Genomic DNA, 19,153 nt, shown 5'->3' with positions numbered 1-19,153 from the left:
GTTTTTTGGGTTTTTTTGTTTGTTTGTTTTTTTGAGACAGGGCTTTTCTGTGTAGCCCTGGCTGTCCTGGAACTCACTTTGTAGACCAGGCTGGCCTCGAACTCAGAAATCCTCCTGCCTCTGCCTCCCAAGTGCTGGGATTAAAGGTGTGTGCCACCACCGCCCAGCTGTAAGGTAGCAATGTTAAATCTCTCAGTTTTGACCAGTGTGCGAAGGCAATATAACAATTGCTGGAACTTTGTAAGAGTTTTACAGAAACATCCTGCAAAATCTATGCAACTTCCTTGTAAATTTGAAGTCACTGAGAAATAAGTTGAAACATTAATAAATAAAATACCACTTCACACCTGTCAAAGTCCGCTGGTTACTACATGTTAGCCAGGTCATGTCTTTCTTTAGCTACTTTATGTTCTTGGAGAGATATTCAAACGCTGCAAGGTAATTATATTTTAACAATACTGCTTCTGAAAATGTCAGTTGAATTATTTTTCTCCAACAGGCCAGAGAACAGGAAAAAGTCTGTAATATGTATAGGCATTTTTTTATTTGTTTAGAATAACAGCCACCAAAAAATAATCATGTCAAAAGTATAAATGAAAGCTAGCATGTTCTCAGGAAACCATTAAAGGACAGAGGAAACATTATGTTTAAAAAGTAGACATTAAACATCTTGTTACAAAAAAAAATTGCCACAGATGTCAGCAATAAACATTATTGAAGAGTGAACACGAAAAACAGTCAGAATTACTTACTCCTTGGTGAGTTTTAAGATGCAGTTATTTCTGGAATGTTTTTAACAATAAGACCATAACTGCACAGCATGGCTCTCAGCAGTTATCTTCTCACTTGCTTCTAACAGATTTTTTTTTTTCATAAGACAGGCCTTTCTTGACAAGTCTTCTCTGGCTCAGTAATGAGCCAAGGACTTGTTCTTCTACTCCACAGAATAGTCAGTTCCAGGATTTATTCCCAATTGGACAAAGCAGAAGGAGAAAAACAGTATATGTTCAGGGCTTTTATTTGCTTTTATGAAACTCTTCCTCAGGCCTAGGACATCTGCACTGCTGTGTCTGAGTTCTGCACTACCCCAGGCTCATTATGATGAAGTGGCTTAATGCCTCTGATTTGGTGTTACCACTTCACAAGTAATCCATCCATCATCCTGCCTAATTGCATAGCCGTGTCCCAAGGGCAATCAGCTCTGGTGAGTTCAATTCATTAGCCCTAAGTATGGGTGTCTATAACCTGCTTGTTCCTACTCTAGGCTGGTCTGATCAAACTCAACTCCTTTTCCCTCACCCATCCTCCTTGGAAAGAAGCCTCTGTCACTTCCTCATTTCTCACTGGTCACTACTGCGCACACCCTAAAGTGAACTTACAGTACAATCCACAGGAAGCTAAGGTTTATGTCTTCTTTTATACCACATATATGTATATGTAAGTGTATGTGTAGATATGTATGCATATTTTAACAATGTCCTGTGTAGGATTTAACATTCACCAAAGTAAGGAGACTCTTTTCTTTCTTTCTTTAAGTGGTGGAGAGGGTTTCTTAAAGAAAAGAACAACTTCTTGTAGAACAGTATTTGCCTAATTTTGTTATACAGAAAATTCAGTGATCTCCTTTCATGTCTTACTGTCAGAGTATTAATGAGGCTTGTGTGATATCATTGTTGGCTTTTATGATGATTTTCATCTTCATCTCTTTATGGGAGAAGAATTTTCCAGATTTTTCTACTATTACTCATTCCACTGTTATACTTTCTCTACTTAATCTTCAGCAAAACTGCAGAGTTTTTGGAAAGATAAACTCCTCTCCATGCATAATTCTTCTGTAAGAAAATTGATCTGTTCTCCACTTATTCCTTTACTTAATAATGAATTTATATCAGTTTAAATGTACATGATGCTTTTATGTTTAGTAATTATCATTATTTTATCCCATTATTAAATTAAATTCTTCAAAATATGGAGATTGGAACACTTTTTAATATCTATATTAAACCATCATTTTAAATATTTACTTTATGCTTATATATTATTTGTATAAATGTATATCTACTTATGTGTGTATGGGTATGTGCTCATGAGTGCAAGTGCTTTTTGGATGCTAAAGGTACCAGATCCCCTAGACGGGAGTTAGAGATGATGTAAGACAAAACATATGAGTGCTAAGAACTGAACTTAGATCCTCTATAAGAGCAGTAAATGATCTTAACCACTGACTTCTCAGTCTAATAAACTATCCCTATTTTGGGTATTTTTATTTTGATAAATTATTTAGCATGTACTTTGTATTTAACCACTTTGAAATATTGATTGTATCCATAAGAGTTAATTCCATTCTTTCATATTATCATCATTCCAGACATCAATGTGTATAGTACAATATTATGTTTTTAGTAAATAAACTTTAAAACTACTCTTCCTTTAACAGAAGTCTTGTCTTTTAGCCAGTTTCTGACACTGAAAACTCTCAGTATCTGGTGAGAAATATTTTTAATTCTGACATCATGAAATCAGCTGCATGTTTTAGGTTCTAAGCATTCTATTAGGTGGCATTTGTGATTTTTCTTTTTTATGCCTTGTATGTTGCACTTATAAACCAAGCTATCCATCATTACATTTTACAAAGAACAGTATGCCATTTGGAAACACGGAATACTACTCCACTGTCTATTTGAATATACGTTCCTTTCTTCTTCTTTTGCTTCCTTTCTTCATAGGAATAATTTTGTATCATGCATTTGGGACTCAACTTCTCCATCTTTTTTGGAGTAGGTGGAGAACCATGTCCTGTAAATTATGATATCAAACTGTGTATTAGCATGCCCCATTTTGGTTTACGTCTTTATTCATTAAGGAATATTTTATTTATCTTGGTAATTATAAAAAATGTTTTAATGAAATCTCCTAAATGTGCTTCCAATCTTATGCATCTATACTCTGTAGTCTGTTGCTACCTCATATGGTCTGAAGATCTCTTACAGTGTTTTCCAGAGTGACTTTGTCAGGCTGCATTCCTTCTATCAATGCGCACAATTTCCTGGTCTGCCCATCCTTGCTTATTCCTGTTTTGTATTTGTTTTGTCATTGCGTAATATCTCCTTTGATATTGGACTTATGTGTGATTATAAAATGTATTTTCACATTTAATAGAGATCCAAGTGCTCAGTTTGTAAGTTTTGTCTTCAATATTTTTCCCACCTATGATTGTGAGTAATGGATATTTAATTGGCTTAATTATGTTTGTTATTTCTTAAGGTGATCTGCTTTTGTGGTTTTATAAAAACTAATTCTCCAACTCAATATCACAGAGCTTTGGTCCTATACTCACTTTTGACAGAAAAGTCAATTATCACAATGTTCCCAGATTTAGCTTAATGTATACATAAAAATCTCTTTATTTTCTTGCCTTTTATTATTTTTGTGAGACTTCTGAATTATTTTTAAGTTTTATAGAGTTTTTTTTCCTTTGAGAATATCATACATGCATAATGTACATTCTGATTGCTACAATCCCCTCTCTAATCTCCTTATGCCATATTATGCACTACCACACACAGATCATTTCCACATTCTTAAGGCCTTTGCTGCTGTTTTCTGAGACTCACTAAGTAGTATCAACTGTAGAGCCATGAGTTCAGAATTATGCACACAACCCTAGTGGGCTCCTTGTTGAGCACACTGATAACATTATAGCTACTGCCAAAATTTGGTAGCAGAGCTAGAAGAGAAGCCACATCTTGCTGGGGAAAGCAGAGTCCTCTCTTGAGTTCTTAGACTCATTAATAAAATAGTTTAAAAACAGGCTCAAAGGGAAGCTTGAAAATTTACTAGAGTTTAAAAGAAAAATCCTAGGGAAAGTAAGAAGCGAATCCTAGAAGCTGCTCAGGGGAGGGAGATGGAGGAGACAAAAATAGAAACCTTGTTCTTTGAGTTAGATGTATGTGTGAGATCAGGCACACAGAATACAAGAAGCCATATGTAGGAAAGTGGAGCATTAAAGAAAGAGTGATAGACAACTATGTAAATGATGATTAGAAAAGAAATAAAAAAATAAAGGAAAAATATGTTTTCCTGAGTATTACAAAAGAGTCAGAATTCTTACAACATAATATGGTTAAAGTTTTGTGCTATATACTTGGAACTCAGGGAAGAAACATTTATATTATCTAATGGGATAACTATCCTCTGAATCTTCTAGTATATCTTAAGATGGATTTGCATTCATGAATGGTGGGCCTACCTTGATAAGAGTGTTCCTTTATGCAGATGGATTAACTATCAAACCAAATAGTTGATGTTGTTGACCAGAAGGAAAGTTTTCTCTTAATGGGTCTTTACTGCTACTGTAATTAAATGGCATGCTGCAGCTTGTAAATATACTTGAGGTAATGTAAACTATCTATTTATCTCTGTAGCCCCACAACCACATGTTCTCTCCCCCCATTTTGTTCTTTATATTTTGATCTAAACTTCTCTTTTTAAGTTCACTGACCTATTCACAGTCTTTCCTGTCCTAGAATTATACTCCTTGAATAATTACCAATTTTACAGCAATATTTTTGTTTTTTGTTTTCAGATTATTTTATGTAAAACATCTGATACCATAACAGCAGAAGTAAATAAGCTAAGTACTAAATTATCTTTTAATGCATCTACCATTTTTCTGCCTTTTCCTTTGTAAACATATTTTACTGTCAACATGTTGCATGATAGTTGACAACAAATATCACCTCATGAGTCTTTCTAATAACCCCTGTTCACAGTAGATTTTTGTAGCCAATGAATCTTTGAATTCTATTATATATTTTCCCTCATGCCATCCACTGTGTTCCCAGTATCCAGCTGTTTATTGCCATGCATTCTCAGTCAGAGTCAAGTTCTCAGCAATGGTATATGTGAGGAGTCTCTTTCCCTTCCTAACCTGCTCCCTTTTCTCTATTGATAATTTTGTCCAGATTAGAAAACATCTATATAGTAGTCAAATTAATGAAAGAATGAATTTAAGAGAAAAATGACTCTAGTGATATAATAGAACATGTCTCTGTGGACTGTCTCTATTATATTCAGCTTCAGGTTAAGCATTCCAGAACACTTCAAGAAACATGTACTCATTTGTCTGTGAAACGTAACGTCGTTAACTCTTTCATTTAGAAAGAATACCTTTAAAGATATCACTCTGGATGTTCCAGAGCAGATATCCTCAAATCACGCACTAGAATAACAGAAGAGATCTGAAAATATATTTGGAAAAAAATCAGAGTAGAACATAAAGTTTGAGCAGAATATGAAGAGTGTTGGCTGTTCAAGTGTACAAGAGTCTGCAACTGCTGAGGTTAGTTTTCCATTCTGTTTTCCGTACATTTTTGTCTTATGAGAATGTGGATGTCTGAGACTGCAGGTCTTTATGCTTCTTTAGGTTGATTTTACCATCTCTTCTCTGCATCTGACTTTACTAGGTGAAGCAATGCTTCCCAGGTAAATGAAAGGACAAAGAGCTTTGCAATTTACTTTACAAGTGTCATAAAAGGCTATTCAACTTTAAATAAAGACTACCAAAATATAATACATTACCTCATTCTCTACATTCTTGCCTCAAATGCCTTCTCTCCAAATCTTATTCATGTGGAAGCCCATAGCTGCCACTTAACGACAGATTCAGCTATATTATTTTTCCAAAAGGTTTAAGAGTAAACCATTTATACATTTCTAGGTCAAGTAACAATATTCATATATACTCAAGGTTACTTTCAACTTTCACTATTCTAAAGATTTGACATTGATAAGTGATTTCTATATGTGTGTGTGTGTGTGTGTGTGTGTGTGTGTGTGTGTATCAAACTAAAGTAGTATAAATGGTATAAATTCCTCTAAAAAGAAAAAACATGGTTGTTAGTTGATCATGGAATAATTTTAAATCAACATGGAGTTAACAATAACCTAAACTATAACTTTTGTACTTTAAAAATGTTTTAATTTTGAAATTTCAATTTAGTATAACTAAAGAATAGAGTTTAAATTATATTAAAACTTTATATTCATTGATATTTAGGTAACTTAAAACAAAAATTTGGAATTTTCAATTAAATTTTCATTGTATCTTAGACTTGAGTCACTATAAGGACTCAATTTTAATTTCTGTAAAACAACACAGTGACTATAAGTTTATAAATTCAAACCATACAAGAACTGAGTGGGCCAATAAATTATATACAAAGTGTCCAGTGTTCTGTAAATAGCAACATCCATGGCAGCATCCTGTCTTGAGAGCTGTGCTACTGTCATGCATCACCACGTCACAGTCAACCAGGAATGTATAAGCCATGGCAGTCTAACACCTTGAATTTAATTTCTCTTGGGCCTTTTATTTCATGTACGATTTGATCAAGTAATTTCACTTTTCGCAAATTTATGGGGAATGAGAATGGTTCAGATTACTCGATTTTCAACCATTTTCTAGTAGACCTTTCCTGGATGCATTGATAGGGAAAACTAGTTCAGTTAGAGGGAATGAGTGCATTTGATTTATAATGATTAGATTTTGCTACAGCCAGGATTGCTTGGCCCTTCAAATCTAACTGGTACAACAAGGGATAGTGCAGAGCCTGGAGTGGCCCTGGTGGGGTTAGAATGGAATAGTGACATGGTTCCTGACCTTGAGATTGGTCCCAGGTGTGAACCTCCAAGTGATGCTGAACTCTGTATGGTCTGGTGGAGAAAGAGTGACTAGCGTCCAGCCCATGGGGCAGGGCCCCTGTGTGAGTCTCCACTAGTATTGATGACAGCTGTGGGCTTAAGACTTGTTTGTATAATAATATAAATATTTCACGTTCCTCAGAGAACTCCTCTCTGTTAATGTTATTGACTCCATGAGAATTAGAAACAGCAAGAATTCAGAATTCTAAGGTGTCAGTAATGTCTCATCAAAATGGTAAACACTAGGACCTTTAGGACAGCCCTTAATGTTTTGGAAAAGAGCTCTAAATTCAGAAGTTCAAATTATACATAATTTCTTAACTATGCAAAATATAAGGATATAATAGTAATTACCAATACAATTACTTAGTATCTAGGTGCTTCGTGAATCCAAACAACAAAGGCAGCTACACTTGAACCCGCTTACCAGAAAGATACAAAGGTAGGCAGATTCCTGAGTTCAAGGTCAGTCTAGGACAAAGTAAGGTTAAGCCAAGGTATAGTAGAAATGGTACTTTCAGGGCAGGGTCCCACCCAACTAGTTTGTCACCAATGCTTTATGGAGGCAAGCACATATCTGAATTCTTTTGCAATGTTAAAAGAAACTGTGTGTGTTGCTATCTCCTAAGGATCAAAGGGCTGGGATCACATGATACTGATTCTTTGATAATCTAAAGGAAACCAGGAGTAAAAGACTGGATTAATATGTAGAATAAAAGACTGGATGTGTGAGCCATTCGGATTTCTTTTTAGGATTAAAAGAGAACTGTTTGGAGAAATGACCAACCTAGAGACACACAGAGACACAAAGACAAACAGACAGAGACACACTCACAAGCAAGCAGGACAGAGAGATTTCTTGGAGTAGTGAGCAAGCAGAATATAGACAAGGAAATCTCCAGAGAGAATGCAGAACATAAAGAGAAGCAGATAGAAAAGCTATATTTAGCAGAACACAGATCATCATTAGCTTGCATCCACGATTGGATGAGTCCTTCCTTTTGCTGCTTCCACACAGCGCTCTTCTCAGAACTCCTCTCCATGCCAAGACAGAATAGAAAAAAGACAGACACACCACCAAGTGAACAAAAGTTCGAGTCAGGTAGGTTGGTCACACTCTGAAGAATGCCTGCATCTACAGCAGCTAAGCATCTATAGCATGGGGGTGAGGAGTTATCCAGTTTCAGGCATTGTTCTCTGTTTACAAATTAGTCAGATTCTCTTGGCTTCCCTACATTATTTGAAAAATATTTTAATTTACTATTTTACAAACTAATTGGATGCCAGTGATTTGTTTAGAGCTGTTTAGATATCAAATTCATAATGCCCTATATAGAGATGTACAAAGGAAAGCCAAAGAATGGGATGTAGATTCCATAGTGGCATCCAGACAAGCCTGCATCACCCATCAAAATGTTGACAATGAACTACTACTACGAAGTATAATAGCATTGTCTTGACTTAATCTGCCACATACATCCTTTTGGCATATACCCAACTTTATAGAAGTTTTATAATGTAACTAAAAATCCTTAAACATAGCAGATAAACACACACACACAGATTATATATATAATGTTTGATACACTTGTGTCTTGTCTTAGTTGGTGTTGTAGTGTGAAAAGACACTAAGTCCACGACAACTCTTATAAAAGGTAACATTTAATTAGGGCTTGTTCATAACTTCAGAGGTTTAGTTTATTTTCATCTTGGCACACAGCATGACTAGAGGCAGGCAGACATGGTGTTTGAGAAGCAGTGGAAAGACCTACATCTGGATGAGCAGGCAGCAGGAAGATAGCAACAATAGGGCTGGGCTGGCAGAAACTTGTAGAACATAAACACTCATCCCCATTGGCCTACTTTCTTCATCAAGGCCATACCTGCTAATAATTCTAAAATAATGCCAATCCATTTCAATAGTCACATAAATATTCATATAACTATACTGATGGGATCGATTCTTATTAAAACCACCACATATCTGCAGACCTTTGTTTGTATTTATTTCCAAATGAGCAGGAATCCCTTTCAAGGCCTTTCTATCTCTCAGGCAGCCTCTATAAACCAGAGGGATTTATACTTGATGATTCAGAGTCTGTAGTCACAATTTTCAAAGTAATGCATTCCAATGCATCAACATTTATAACTCTATCTACTGATGGAGTGTTACATTTTTGTTTTTATTATTTTTTCTTGAGCAGTTTTTTAACAAAATAATGTACACACTAATGATTATGAACAATAATGAAAAAAAGAGCAAACATCTATCACTTAAAAATAGCTGTTAGGTATGTTTATGTTACCCACATTGACCTATGACAGTGCGAAATGTATGTGGCTCTGGGTCACAGATCTCATAGATTTTTATATTTTGCCTCAGTTGTTTCATAGAGCCTAAACTTTTCTATATATACTCTTAAACTTTACTTTAAGTGAAGATATATTTTATTTATTTAATTAGCATTTGATCTTTACCTTGACTCACTATTATCTAAGTGGTACTTGTATACCTGTTGCCACGGATGATAAAACTGACAAGGCTATGGTTTTATTCAGGAGAGGGCATTGCTAAAGACTGAACTCAGAGGAGCTGGGTAAGAAACCCTGAAATCCAAACGTGTGAAGTACACTTCACACTCAGGCAGGCAGGTTTGATTCCAGGTTGTCAAACAAAATTTGCTTTGAGTTAATTTTCCCAAAAACATGACACATTTTGTTTTTATTTTCTCAAATTGAAAAGCAAAGTCAAAACATGGAGTAAGTGATAAAAACTGAATTGTTGAAATATTGATGTAAGCAAATTTGTATATTAAAATAAAGGTAAATCTTTTCTGCGAGTAACACATGGCTTACACAGGTGTTGCATTAATAATACCAAGCTATTTGCATATTTTATAAATCAGTTTGCGTAGGCACCATAATAACAAATACTTCATACATCAATTCCCAGAGATGATTCTATTCTCTCTGAAATATGTCGAAAGCTCTTTAGCATAAATGTAAAGAGGGAAAAAGCTCATTTCAGCTTAACCTAGGCCTTCCTATTCAAAAACCAACACTACGGTCTCTCAAGTTTCTTGTAGGTTTAACTTTATAAAAGGGGGAAAAAGAAGACAACCTTTAAAAAGAAAAACATTCAGTGGGACTAAAAGGTAAAGAAACTGAAAATACTCATTTAACAGTAAAACAAACAAACAAACAAACAAACCAAACAACCAAACAAAACAACAACAACAAAAACCCCAAACAAATGTTTTTAACAGGGGAAAATTTCCAGTGAACTTTCTGCCTGTTGTACGGAGAGTACACGAAGTAAATGATTTATTCTAGGTTTGTGCTTTGGCTGGAAGCCAGTTAAGGCTGTAACTCCAGCTTGTGGGTACTGGTTAAGTCAAAAGAAACAATGCACCTGATGCAATGGCTGAGGATTAGAGAGGCCAGAATTTCAGAGCCAGTGTAGTGTGATACTGTTGTTTAAATAGGAGTCCTTAATCCTATTCCAGGAAGATGATATTAGAAAGAAATGTCACAAGAATTATGAGACTTTGATCACATTTGTGTATGTAGACTTTTATATAAATGTGCATTCAAATACTATGAATATCTTCATGAAAAAAAATAGGTAAACTGTTCTTTATCAAGTTTGATGTGTTCTTTAAATTTGTCTGCCTTTCCACACATGTGACATCCTCTTGCTGACTGAATGATACATCTGTGTTTTTATTTTATTTTTAATTAGGTATTTTCTTCATTTACATTTCCAATGCTAACCCAAAAGTCCCCCAAACCCTCCCCCCAGTACCCACCCCCCACTCCCACTTCTTGGCCCTGGCATTCCCCTGTACAGAGGCATATAAATTTTGCAAGACCAATGGACCTCTCTTTCCACTGATGGCCGATTAGGTCATCTTCTGATATATATGCAGCTAGAGACATGACCCCCCGGGGGGGGGGGCGGTACTGTTTAGTTCATATTGTTTTTCCACCTATAGGGTTGTAGACCCCTTTAGCTCCTTGGGTATTTTCTCTAGCTCCTCCGTTGGGGTCCCTGTGATCCATCCAATAGCTGACTGTGTGCATCCACTTCTGTGTTTGCCAGGCCCCCAGCATAACCTCACAAGAGACAGCTATATCAGGGTCTTTTCAGCAAAATCTTGCTAGTGTGTGCAATGGTGTCAGCATTTGGAGGCTGATTATGGGATGGATCACCGGGTATGGCAGTCTCTAGATGGTCCATCCTTTCATCTCAGATCCAATCTTTGTCTCTGTAGCTCCTTCCATGAGTGTTTTGTCACTAATTCTAAGAAGAAGCAAAGTGTCCACACTTTCGTCTTTGTTCTTTTTTGAGATTCATGTGTTTTGCAAATTATATCTTGTATCTTGGGTATTATAAGTTTCTGGGCTAATATCCACTTATCAGTGAGTACATATCATGTGAGTTCTTTTGTGATTGGGTTACCTCACTCAGAATGATGCCCTCCAGGTCCATCCATTTTCCTAGGAATTTCATAAATTCATTCTTTTTAATAGCTGAGTAGTATTCCATTGTGTAAATGTACCACATTTTCTGTATCTATTCCTCTGTTGAGGGGCATCTGGGTTCTTTCCAGCTTCTGGCTATTATAAATAAGGCTGCTATTTACATAGTGGAGCATGTGTCCTTCTTACCAGTTGAAACATCTTTTGGATATATGCCCAGGATAGGTATTGCGGGATCCTCAGGTAGTACTATGTCCAAATTTTTGAGGAACCGCCAGACTGATTTCCAGAGTGCTTGTACAAGCATGCAATTCCACCAACAATGGAGGAGTGTTCCTCTTTCTCCACATCCCCACCAGCACCTGCTGTCACCTGAATTTTTGATCTTAGCCATTTTGGCTGGTATGAGGTGGAATCTCAGAGTTATTTTGATTTGCATTTCCAGGATGATTAAGGATGCTGAACATTTTTTCAGGTGCTTCTTGGCCATTCAGTATTCCTCAGGTGAGAATTCTTTGTTTAGCTCTGAGCCCCATTTTTTAATGGGGTTATTTAGCAGCTTGACAACACACCTAAAATCTCTAGACCAAAAGGAAGCAAATTCACCCAAGAGGAGCAGAAGGCAGGAAATAATCAAACTCAGGGGTGAAATCAACCAAGTGGAAACAAGAAGAACTATTCAAAGAATCAACCAAACCAGAAGCTGGTTCTTTGAGAAAATCAACAAGCTAGACAAACCCTTAGCCAAACTCATAGAGGGCACAGGGACAGCATCCTAATTAACAAAATCAGGAATGAAAAGGGAGACATAACAACAGATCCTGAAGAAATCCAAAACACCATTAGATCCTTCTACAAAAGGCTATACTCAACAAAACTGGAAAACCTGGATTAAATGGACAAATTTCTAGACAGATATCAGATACATCTGTGTTTTAAATGGTTAATGAAACACAGGGAATCATGAACAAATTAAATATCTGAAATATTTTCTGAAGCTCTATTTTTCTGCAATATGTACAACTTCTATTTAAAAATCATTAATAATGCATTTTAATGAAGGTATATGTTATATTTCATAATTTTATAAAATATCTCAAGAAGAGCTAATTAAATTATTCACATGCTCTTTGTGCTCTACACAAGTAATCTGTCCTTCCTGTTTTATGAACTCTTTCCTCAGTTTCTCTGACTGTATTTACAATTTCTGTCTTAGACTGGGAACTTCATATGTTTCCTTAAGAAAAAAAGAGATATGGCCTGGTATTCCTCCTTAGTATATAGAAGTAAAGAATAAATAGCTTACAAAATGTTACAAATATGTATGTTTAAATATGAAAACTTGAAAGTTTGAAAAAACAACTCGAGATGTTCTTTTTTTTATTGTTTTATTTATTTACATTCAAAATGTTGTCCCCCTTCCTAGTAGCCCCCTCCAAGAATTCCTCACCCCACCCCCTCCCACTATTTCTCTGCGAGGGTGCTCTCCCACCCACACCACCCAGTCTCCTCATCTCACCCCTATTCCAACCTCAACATGCATACAGCTCCCTTCCCGGGGGCATCAAGTCTTTACAGGATTAGGACCTTTCCCAGTGAGGCCAAACAAGACAGTCCTCTGTTATACAAGTGCCTAGGGACCAACCCATATATGGTCTTTGGTTGGTGACTTAGTCTCTGCAAGTTCCTAGGAGTCCAGGTTAGTTGAGACTTCCATCCCCTTCAGTTCCTTCAATTCTTCCCCTAATTCTTCCCTAGAGGTCCCCGACCTCAGGTCAATGCTTGGTTTCAAGTTGGCTGGTACAGTCTCTGAGAGGACAGCCATGCTATGTTCCTGCCTGCAATAATTCTTCAAGTGGGCTTACAGTGTTATATAGTAGTAATTACCTGCATATATTAATTCGTTGAAAATTATCTTACTTAGTAGAAGATACTACATCAACGGGGCAGAAATCTTTAATTTTATATACAAACAAAAACAACAACAATGAAACCAGAACAGTACTGAGTATTAGGACAACATTTTGCTTCTATTTGTCATTTACTGCAATAGAATTAACAGAGCAATGTATAAAGTATGAACAAATATACATGGACTTACGAAAAAATTTAAAAGAAAGCCATAATGTTTGCGTATGTTAACATTTTTACATTAAATTCACATTGGAACCTCCTGAAACCATACCATTTTAAAATTTTTCTCTTCTTTAAAGACATTTTAAATCTTTAAACACCAGTGAAAACTAAAATTCATAAATATGAGACTACTGTTAAACACACACACACACACACACACACACACACACACACACATATATATATATATATATATATATATATATATATATATGTATGTATATACAAATCTAGTAATGATGTGTACCCTGCATGTTGTACAGTTTTTACCCCTCCACTCTTTTTAAATTGAAAATATCCTTTTTAAATTTAATTTTATTTTTTACAACATCCCTTGAGTATAATTCCCCCTCCCACTACTACCACCAGTTTCCTATCAACGCAGCTTCCATCTAGATCCACTACCTTTCTGGCTCTCATTAGAAAAGAACGGGCTTCAAAGTGATAACAAGTAAACGTGACTAAATAAAATAGATGTGTAGAAGTACTCAATTAAACTACTCAAATCGATCCCAGCAGCGGGCAAGGAACTCTCCAATGTTCTTGGTTCTCAAATGAAGGCTACATACACACAGCCTTTATATTTTTATGTGTCTTAAACAGCTCAAAGCTCGGGCCACTTCCTAACCTCTAAGTTGCAAATCCACCTCCTTTCCATATTCCAAAATTATTACTTACTAAAATCTGTATTCCACCTTTGCTGTCCCAGACCCAGTCAGGCAGCTCTCTTGGGGCTGCTCTGGTCTCCTACACAGAGGCGAAGTTTTCAGACATGGTTCGTCCTCTCCTCAACCTTCTCTGTTGTGGTGAATCTCCTTCCTCCTGTCCACCTTCCTCAGTCCCTTGCCCCAGCATCCTAAAAGTCCCTCCCTCTTTTGTCTACTGTGCCCAGCCATTGTCTGCTGGGAAGTTTATTTATCAATCAAAACCAACTTGGGGGGGGGGCAGGATCCCTCAGGGTCTTGCTTGTGGATGTGCAGATTCTCTTGCAATTTGGTGAACTGAAATTAACAGAATAAAAGCATCATTAGACCAAACTCACTAAATTTCCTCCTTTTTGTCAAGTAACAAACTTTTGGTCCCACATGAATATACGGGACCCAAAGCTTTCAAGCTGAAGTTGGAAATGGTAACCCGAGAGGAGGAAATCTGTCACAAGAGCAGGTAATAGAGTCAGAGACATGCTTGCTCTATCAATCAGGAGACCCATAAAAATACTAAGCTAATAGCTATAACATATATGGGAGGACCTTGTGTAGGCCGATGTGGACCCTGTACTTGCTGTTCAGGCTACATGAGCTCACATGAGCGCCACTTAGTTAATTCAGATGGCCTTGTTCTCCTGGTATCCTCCATCCACTCTGACAGATTTAGAAGTATATGTTAGAAGATATTTTTCATGCTCAATAAAAGAAAAATAGAAAAAAAATCAATGACTGAAACAATGTGATGTTCCTGATAAAATCTCCAAAGAAAAATACCATAAGTTAAATATTTGAATATACAAAATACCAAGGGCAGAAATGATAATGGAAGAAAAGTAGATGAATGTTTTCGTACACTTAAGATTGTAAAAATGTTAGTTCTGATAAAGATGTCCCTATAAATAGGATTTGATTGAATCTATAGCAGCAATAAATATTAGAAACATTGAAGAAAAGACAAATTCTAACCAGGTGGATATACAAAACTTCGTTTTCTAAATGAATATGATGTCTCATTCACTTTTCCTTGTCTTCATGGAATGACTCTAACTCTGAGTTACCAATTTTAAGCTAACTTTCTATTACAAGCAAAAGGCTGCCTGGCCCTTTAAGAGCTGCATTTGTAATCAGCTCCCAGTAGGGATTTTTTAGCTATACTAGCTCTTTTCTAAATTTTCACACAGCTCTAAACACATACACAAAACACACAAAACAGAAACCAACAGATCCAGACACATGTAACCCTTTCTCGTCTTCCATGAGCAGGCAAAAGCATTAGAAGGGTAAGCTTCCATTTTATAAACAAAACTTGTTCTCTCTGAATGAGACTGCCAAACTTCTCTGGCTCTCCCTACTTCCCTGGGTGTCCCCTGGGGAGGTAGCATTCTTCCTAGCACATCTGCTGACCACAGTCCTCCAGTCCTTACAACCCTAAGGGACAGCTGCAAATACCAAACGCACATTTCAGAAAACTCCATCGTCTATAAACACCAGAGAAACCAAACTCAGGGGGATCTAAATTCAGACTGCACCATGTTTTAGAGACACGGGACAAAACACAGAGCACATGTTCGTTTCTGGAACCATAAGACAGACACTCAGAACAAAGAAACCGGCCAGCACACACACAAGAAGGGATTCCCCTATTTTCTTTCTGACCCTGGGAGAGTTTTAAAATCTACTTTCTTCCCGCCTGATGCAGTTTCCAACTGCGGCCATCTGCCTGATTATTAAGTCCCTTTTATTAAACCCTTTTATTTCTCTCACCTAAAAAGGCAACTTTTAGAAGCTGCGGCCGACTGCCTGCCTGTTGAGTTCCTAGTTCCCGATAAGTCACTGCTGAACATAAGTGAATCTAGCATGTAGGTTTAGCGCTGTTCTAGCTTAGCCTGTACCAACCTTTTCCAGTACAAATTTTCTTTAATTCTTTTCTTCTTCCATGGAGCTCTAAACCAACAGTGCTTCTTCCAAATGCCCTCCGCCTTTCCCAGGCCCCACGTTGGGCGACAAATTGTTGGAGCCAGCCTGTGGCTCTCATGTCTGGGTTCAAACCTGGAAGGCATTGTGGTACTGGAAGAGAAGATGGAATCTAGGCAGGTTGAGAAATAATGGAACCAAGACAACTAGTCTGCTCAAGGTTCAAATTTTTAATGGCAGACACGCTTTATAAAGGAGAGGGGAAAGGCCATTCCCACCAAGCTGGAGGTGATCACGTGTAGGATCAGATGTATCCCACCCAGCTGCAGGTGACCAGGAGTAGGCTCCAGAACAGCTAGGCTGACTCCCAGCAGGTAATAACAGTGGCAGTGGCTGAACAATAGAGTCATCCAGGGAGACAGGCTCCACACTAAGTAATCTCCTCATTGGCAACAAAGTCAAGGTCTGGCTCAGCCTGCTTCAGGCTTGTGGGAGGCTACATAAAACACTGTCTTTAGCAATGTATACTCAATGAAGTGGAAGACAGAGAGGAATAGAAGGACAGGGATCTGGCTTTTCTTCTCTATTTTGAGGACATATATTTTATTGAGTTAGTGCTTTGTCCTCCCAACTTAATTGAACCACATTGATCTCTTTAAGGACCTTGAATATGCATGATATCACTGTGGTAGTTCTCAACTTATATAGTGAGTAGGTACCTTTCCAAGTATAACATGAAGTGTAACAGCACTTCAGAATTTCTTAAAGATACTGATGAGCATGTGATCGTCAGTCATTAGTACCTCATAGATTTCTCTCTGATAATTATATTACAGGGGGAAACCCTGCACAGAACATTTTTAAACATACAAAGTTATTCTATTGGGAATTTTTTCCTGCCTGAGCTTTAAAGATCATTTAAGAATGTAATTACAATTGAGTATCTCTACCTTGACTTACCATAATCAAATTTTATATCAGATTTTAAATCTTCCTAGAAAAATACTAGTATTGGAAAGTATTACATGCAACATCCCATAATTGGGGGAGGGGTTGTATATGTACACTTGAGTATGAAGGTACACTTTTCCAGGCATGTACAGAAACCAGAATTTCAGGTGTCTTGGTAATTATTTTCTTACCTAATACTTTAACACAGGCTATCCAGAGGACATAGGGCTAGGCTGTGAGCCAGAAAGTCTAGAACTTATACTGTATCTGTCACAATATATTCCATACCCCTGCAGACGGCCTGGGTTCTAGGCAGACTTACCTAACATTTTATGGTCATGCTTTGATCTCAGTATCAGGTCCTCATGCTTCCACAGAAGTTTTAACCATTGTCCCATTCTAATAAGTACATTATTAATCATCTTTATTTTTCTAATAATCCCATAGTAACTCCACATATTTGTGGCAAAATTAATGGAAAATATGTCCTGTAGGCTCATTATTTGAATACTTGGCTTCAAGTGGGTTGCACTGTTTGGGAAGGGGTAGGAAGTATTATCTAAGAGGAGGGATAATGTCACTGGAAGTGGATGTTGAGTTTAAAGGCTCACCTTACTACCACTGCCTACTCTTTGCTTCCTGATTGCTGTTAAAGATGCTGTCTAGGAGCTTCAGGCTCCCACCACAGCAGTGTCTGACTCTTGCTTCTCTGTCTCCACTTCACCAAGGACTCATTCCTCTGAACTGTCAAATTAAACTTTCTCGTCCTTACCTTGCCCACAGTTATGGAGTTTTGTCACAGCAATATAAAAGTAACAAATACACCAGTGCTCTCCTATCAAGTAGGTATTTTAAATTCTTCACCAATTAGCCTACATTAATAGTTAATCTTACTACATTAGTTATCACACACAATTATTTCAATATTTATCTATTTTTCTTCCATGGCAAGAGCCATGGTTTCTCTTTTGGATGATGCTAAGATCTGGCCTGAATCTTTCAGATAAGGAAATTAACAACAGACATGAATATCTTGAAATCAGCAGGATGCTTCTTTTATAATTGTCTTATGTAAAGCTTACTTCATAGGATCCAGAAAAGAACTGATTTTTTTTCTGAAAGAAAGAAAGAAAGAAAGAAAGAAAGAAGAAAGAAAGAAAGAAGAAAGAAAGAAAGAAAGAAAGAAAGAAAGAAAGAAAGAAAGAAAGAAAGAAAGAAAGAAAGAAAGGAAGGAAAAAATACTTGTTTGCCCACGCTGGACCATTCAAAGAATGTACACATTCGAAATCCTCAATGTCTATATAGATGCTGCATACCAGGTCTTACCCTTCTTGTCTTTCCCACTCTTTGGCCTAGGAAATCTATCACGAGCAGATATAGAATTACTTAGATGCACTGGTATGATTGCTTTATGTCTTAAACTTGATTGACAGCAGCTAAAGGAGACAGGAGTCTCCTTAAGAGTTGCTAGAGAGGCCCTCTGTCTTACACAGCTTGTAGTAAGTTTACAGTCCTCTTCCCTGAGACAATCATGTTCATGTTGCAAAGCTTACAGCATTTAAAAGAATTGAAGGGTTTGCAGGATTAATGTAATTATGCTTGCTATTGGTTTGCTTCTCAAAGCATGTTCTTTTCCTATTTACCCTAAGTAATCAACAGTCAAACTCTGCTGTTTATGTGTCCCCATATAGGAGCAACTGTACTATTTGTGATAACTTCTTTTTAAAACATTATTTATTTTTATACTTTAATTTTTTTTTTTTACAATCAAGACTTCATCCACATCCCAGTCTGTCCTAACCCCATACCCCACTCCAGTCTCCAAGAGGACGTTGGAAATAGCCCACAGCCACACCCATCGTACAAGGCTTCCCCACTCCCTGGGGTCTCAAGTCTCTCTAGAGTTAGGTGCACCTTCTCTCACTGAGGCCAGACTAGGATGCCCTCTACTATATATTTCTTGGGGACCTCATATCAGCTGGTGTATACTGCCTGGTTGGTGGCTCAATGTCTCAGAGGTGAGATGGCAACCTCAACCCTCCATTTGATGTCTTGTGCCTCCATTGGAGGTGGAGTCTACAAGTTCCTCCTCCCTACTATAGAGCATTTCATCCAAGGTCCCTCCCTTTGAGTCCTAAAAGTCTCTTGTGAGAACATCTTTCTGTTCTTAGACTGTGAAGTTGTTTGTGTCCAAAACTCCCTGCTCATCATCTGCTATATCCCTTCTTATTATGCTCACAAAATGCACAAGTTCCTCAGAC

This window comes from Mus musculus, chromosome 5, assembly GCF_000001635.26.
Source record: "Mus musculus strain C57BL/6J chromosome 5, GRCm38.p6 C57BL/6J".
Lineage (NCBI taxonomy): Eukaryota > Metazoa > Chordata > Mammalia > Rodentia > Muridae > Mus > Mus musculus.
The sequence above is the reverse complement of the archived record's forward strand: the minus strand, read 5'-3'. Positions refer to the sequence as shown.